We start from the raw sequence: 6214 nt of genomic DNA on the forward strand, positions 1-6214 counted from the left end.
AATAAGCAGTGGGAACGTGTCACACTGAGTGATGAAGGTGATTGCATCCTCAGCGTTCTCCCTGCTGCTCTCCGAAGCAGATTTTCTCCATTGAATTATTTTTCTCTCACTAAACCAGGAGCTCTGTTTTCTCTGGTTATCTCTCATGAACATTTTTAAATAGGCTCCTGAAAAACAAACTAAAGCTTTCCACCACCTCAGCTTGCTCTGCTGTCTCTAAAGTTACCTGGAGGTTTCACAAGAATAAGAGGCTACAGCACTATTATTTCAATTTTATCCAGAAGAAAACCAATTAATATCTGAGTCTTTGCTAATTATTTCCACTCAGCTTTGCTGCATGCCAGATTTTTTAGTTGTGTTTAACGTTGTTGCTCTGGAAATAATCATTAAAGGGAAATGGGTCACCACCACTGTACACTGGTAATTCTGTGAAACACAATTTGAAATGAAGTTGCCTTTTCATAATGATGCTGAAAAGCACCAAATGCTTTCAGTAATAGTGGCATAATGTAATTAAGTGATAAAGTTGTTTCTTTTCCCCTGAAACCATAAGAGAAACAAGACACAAATTAATGGTACAGGACAGCATTGCATCTTTAGGTATTTGAAAAGTCAACAAGGTAACTGAAGATGGAGCTGAGCCTGCAGTAAAAGCTTTCTAGAAATGATCTCTGACACTTGGAGAGCACCAAGGCTTTGCAGTTAAAGGCTGTCATTAACCTGTAGACAGGACACAGGATTTTGGAGAGGCTGTGGATCTCTGAAGGGGGAGGTACCTGTGGGTAACCAGAGCATCTTTGTTTTGAAGAGCAGGATTTGTTCATGATTTATCCTCTTCACGGAGAACATCGATTGCTGTTGAAGAAATTCAGGTTTTTGACCTTTACCAGTACAGAAGAGCAGCCCAGTTTCTGCACCTCCCTAAGCTGGAAGTTTTGGAAATGGGCCCATGAGTAAGAAAAATGTTTCTGCAGTGCTGCAATCAGCTGGAAGCACAGATCATGACACAGGCACACAGTTTGCTAGTCACCAGCTCAACTTCCTTTCATGTTGTTCCTCTTTCTTTACATTTTAAGGCCTTGAGAAATTCTGCCACAATGTAGTGCTGTTGCTGTATTTGAATTTCTAATTTAGGCAGGGAGTAGAAGAGAGGCTGTTCAAGCCTAACTAAAAACCAGAAGTGAATCTGTTGAATCTTTATCACCTTTAGTCCCCCCCAGCTGTGCTGTTCCATAATTCCCATTCATTCTTTGTTTTGTCATGTCTAGGGATAAAATAAAGGTCTTGCTCTGTGCTTAGACAGTCTTTTCTGAAAGCTGAGTGCCTCAGAGTCCTGGAGAGCAGAGGTGACAGTGTGCCATCACACAAATGCTGGTTATTGGGGGGAGAGTGAACCCTGGATATCCAAATACTCTGGTCCTGGGACTGGGATGTGTCATGACCATGGCAAAAGTCAAAGTTGAATCAACTTTCCCTCAAAAGCAGGCTCAGTTGTGTGGAGAAATCCGAGTTCCTGCAGGGCAGCTGAGCCCTCTGCAGCACAGATCTGCACAGAGAGAGAACAGCATCAACTGGGAACTTGGCATCAATTAATGTCTTTTAGCATCATTTCATGTCCTACCCTGAGTTTTCCAGTTTCCAAATCCAGATGATGGAAGTGTCTAAACTTTTCCAGGAATATAAAATTCTGTAACAAATGAGATGATTTGATGGTGTTTATTCCTACATGTATAATTCCTGTATTTCTACAAGTCTCAGTGTTCTGTTATGGATATAAGGAACACAAAACCACTCCAGTGTTTCCTGAGCCTGCACAGAGGGGATTGGGGTTTCCACTGATTCTTGGGTTGCTTTGTGATTGATGCCCTCTGGAGCTTTGTCAGATAGGAAGTGATGATGGGACAGGAAACCAGGCATTGTATGAAAACATCCATGGGTATGTAACTAGAGGAAAAAGCTGCAAAAATAATTTATGGAAGCTATTATAAAGCTGTATATTCTGTATAAAAATATATTTATGATGGAGCACAGCTGGAAACTGTAATTGTTGAAAATATTGCAAGCCAGTGGCTGATTTTTATGGAGGGAAGAGTCCAGTGTTGTGTTTGAGCAGTGTCAGAGAAATCACTGGAAGGACTAAATCCCCCTTTCATCAGGGCTCTCTCTGCATTACTGCCTTTTGTAGGTTCTGCTAATGAAAGTTTTCTGAAGAATGTTTACAAATTACCTCAGATAGACAATTTTAAAAACTAGTAATAAATTCTTCATCTTGAAGGCTCAGGCTTTATGAACTTAAACCCAGATTTTCTTTCTGTCTGATGTAAGTTCACAAGTGACTGTGGACTGGCAGCAATAACTGCAGGAGGAGAGGTCACTGGGACAAAGCACTTCAAAATCTCAAATAATATGGGGAGCAATTAATAACCAATTAAGCTTCCACATATGCCAGAAGCAATCTGAGCTTTGAGAGGCCGTGCCCAGCACAGAATGCCTGTCCCCGTCCAAAACAGAATTACACTTGAACCTGTAATGCCACAGAAATGTGATTCAGGTCTTGTTATTGGAGGTTTGCAGCGAGTTGTGACCCCGGAGGGGCTGTTTGGAGATGTCCATTAGCAGAGTAATAAAGGAGTTATAAAGCAGGAGTCACCTGTGTGAGAGGTGAAGATGGGCAGAAATCAGCTTAGAGACAATTGCAGCGAGCTCCGAGTGCCCTGGCTGCTTTGCAGCCCTGCTAAAGGAGGGGATTGCAGTGGTTTTTTTTTTTTTTTTTTTTCCTACTCCAAGTGGGAGAATTGGCACTGCTTTATTTGAAATAAAAGAACTGAAAGAGGGGAGGGGATTGATGGGAAGAAAGGGAATTGCTAGAATTGTTACAGCTTTTTCCAGTGCTCCCAAACAAAATGCTGCAGAGAATCCTCGTGTTAATTAGAGGAATGAATGCAAGTCAAAAATTTGAAGTCGTGATGGATTACAAGAGGCTTTTTACTGCTGAAATCTGTTTTGGTTTTTCTTTTTTTTTCTTTCTGTGAGGGTTCAAGGTTTGGCCTTGTGAGGGAACCAAAAAAATCAATGTGCTAGGAACAGAAAGGATTTCATAAATCTGAGAAAACCACTGCAATAGTGCTTCTTTCAGTGTTAAATACCAGGTGTTTTAGAAAAGAAGTGTTTTGTTAAGGGCACATTCTGATAGTTCTTATATTCATGTGATTTCTAAGCAGAACTCCCTGCTTTAAGTTATTTTCAAGGAATTTATATACCTTCAACTTGGACTAAAATGAAGATGAAAACAGGAAAGTATGGAACAGTTAGGGATTTGCTTCATCAAATCTCCTAAATACCACTGTGATCTTTTATAACATCTAAAGGAAAAACAGGAAAGAAAAAAAAAAAAAACAACAAACTCTGTGTCTGAGTAGAAAATGGCAAAATTAGTGGATCCTTTCTCACCTGCTCAGACATCCTCAGGTGAGGGAACCACGGCTTGTGTGTTGTTCCCATCATTTCCATCATCTCCCTTTGGTGTTTGTGGCACCTCTGCCGTCCCGAGCGAGGCTCTGGGGAGTTCTGGGGGAGGTTCTTTATTATTGGAGTGAGCTCAGACTGTGCTGCTCAATTCCGGCACCATCGTCCTGTGGCACATTTGGGAATCTGGTGCTTCCCTCTGCCGGCCACACAGAGAGGAGATTTTATTGGCAAAGGAACAACCGTTTTTAATTTTTTATTTTATTTTATTTTTTTTTAAAGCAGCCAGTGCTCAGGAGGGAGGAAATGAGTTTGTTATTGCAGAGCTTTGTTATTTGTGTCATACACGGGGTGAATTAAATCACTCACCTGCATCACAAAACAGCTTTATGTTCAAGTGACTGGCCTCTGTTGTGGGGAAAAGGAAATACACAAAGATTTGAAGCCACTTCATGGTTATTGGTGATGCTAACACCAAGTATTCTCAGTGCAGAGAGCAAACAATTAAGTGTTTGAGAACAGAAATCAAAATGAGAGTGCATCGAGGGTTTTTTGGCCAAAATTACTCGGCTAGGTTTTTGTTTTGTTTTTGTTTTGTTTTGGGTTTGTTTGTTTGTTTGTTTTTTGGGTTTTTTTGTTTGTTTTGTTTTGTTCTTAGGTGAGGGTGCTGCAGTGATGGCACCTTAAACTTTTCATGGCACGAAAGAGAAAATGGCTCCGTTTCAGAAGTTGAAATGCTTTAAGAAAAAAAAAAAAAAAGACTTGGTTGATGTTGTGTGGATGTTATCTAAAAGTACTGACTTTTTTTAACTTTTTTTTTGAGGTTCAACATGGAAAACGTGGTTGAGTTGACTGAGGAGTGTTTTTGGAGGCAGTTCAGGAGAGCTTAGGGCTATTCCATAATCCACCTTGCAGCCCTGCTGCTTCCAAACCAAGATCTTTTAACCCTTCAGGATTTTTTTTCTTCCCCTTGTGTGATGGTTTTCATCTTTTTGCTGGACGTGTTTGGGTTGAATTGCACCTTTGCTGCATGTGTGGGTGTTTTCTTATTTTTACGTTGTCTTCTCATTTCAGTTCTTTTCTTTTAAAAATAAGAGTGGGGAGAAGAACAAGTCCACAGGGCTTGTACTAAGCTTCAGAGCTGTGGGAAGGGGCATAATCTAGAACTCCATAAAAATATTGGGAAATTAGTAAAAAAAAAAGGACAACTCCCCCAACAAATAAGGGAGAACACCCCACACTCCCCTCCCTCCATTACTGAGTCTCCATACCATATTTTTTTTTTAAATCATTACAACAATTAATTGTCCTTCAAGCTGTGTGCTCTTTGGAGTGTGACCTCAGCTAATCCATTGCTAATTCCCCCTGGGAGCTGCGGCTTTGCCAGGGGAGGCTCCAGCTGTACCTGGGCAGTGACCTCACCTGTGCTCACCTGGCATTTGTGTGATCAATCCACGGCTGCCCTTGCGTTCCTGGGCACACCCGGAGCCGACTGCAGGAGCAGCCTTTGGCCGGGTGTGCACGGATTTTATCAGCCCCTTTAGGGTGGCCCTTGATTTGATTTGATTTGATTTGATTGCCAGCACAAGTTGTGACCTTCAAGGCATCCTGAGCCTTTGTGCTGCAGCTTCCCAGTCCGTGGAAAAGACCCAGAATCGGAGTCTCAGGAGTGCTGGTGTATAATTTTCCTAGCACTCCACAATAGCGGGATGAAAGGGGGTGTGGAGCTGCAATTAACACTGGATGAGGCTGAATTGCACTTGCAACAAAGAGAAGTCTTTCAGTTAGTCTACAATAAAATCATAATTATATCCCCAGTATCCTTGGCAACAGATTAAGGTCCCAAAAGGTGATTTTACAGTTCAGCATTCGTTGCTGATACAGGAGATGGAAAAGAAGGGAAAGAATAATGATTTAAACAGTTTCTGGGGTGTAAATAAGTATTGTGTGAGTAACATTAAATGCATCCCACTGAATGTACAGAAGTGTAATCCCTAAGGAAACAAATAATTTCTGTAGTTAGGACATGAAATTCAAAAATGTGTATGCTTGATGATTTAAATTCATACAAAAGGATGGTGCTCATTGGATATGGATTCATTTCTCAACAGGGAATTGTATCCAATTTTCATTTTAAGAAAGCCAGCCCATGAGACACCAGGATTATCAGTTGATGAACTGAAGATAACTTGCTTTATCAGAACTGTTTATACGGAGGAATTACCTGATTATCAATTCTTTTATGTGAATAGATTTTCAACTCCTTGCAGTTTTTTGAGATAAAAATTCCTTTCCCTAAGCCTAATCTTTAAGGCTATATATAGGAATAAAGGGAAACTACTCCCTTCCCCTAATGACCCTCTCAAAAAGGTAAATGTTTTAATAAATACTTGTTGTACAGGTACCTCTTTTTAAATATCTTCCTGTCTCCATTTGCTTTTTACTCAGTGCATTTTACTGCTACAGTTCTCACCAGCACATGGTGAGTTTTCTTTGCCTTCCCCATTTCTCCCTATTTTCTTTGAAATAAGAACCAATAAAAGTAATAACCTTAGAAGGCAGAGTGCTTATGCTTATTTTTGAAGAAGTGATTCTGTCATCATGGGGATGACAAACTCTATGCATGAATTCCTAGATGTGCCATCAGTAGGGAAGATGGAAATGGGGGGGAAAGTCAGCAAGGTGCATGAAGATATTTGTGGAAATAAGATCTTGGAAATAGGACAACAATGAATAGAAGGAAAGGGTA

General features: G+C 40.6%; 1 long non-coding RNA gene across 1 annotated transcript; it reads right to left on the reverse strand.

Annotated features, from left to right (window-relative positions):
* Window positions 1-576: 576 nt before the first annotated feature.
* LOC148222128 (uncharacterized) lies at window positions 577-3593 on the reverse strand. The gene is made up of 2 exons (XR_015806668.1): window positions 3451-3593; window positions 577-1546 (listed from the first exon to the last, which is right to left on the reverse strand). It is a non-coding gene; the product is annotated as an uncharacterized LOC148222128 (long non-coding RNA).
* Between the last annotated feature and the right edge of the window lie 2621 nt (window positions 3594-6214).

Source organism: Sturnus vulgaris, chromosome 14 (genome assembly GCF_052056855.1).
Source record: "Sturnus vulgaris isolate bStuVul1 chromosome 14, bStuVul1.hap1, whole genome shotgun sequence".
NCBI classification, from domain to species: Eukaryota; Metazoa; Chordata; class Aves; order Passeriformes; family Sturnidae; genus Sturnus; species Sturnus vulgaris.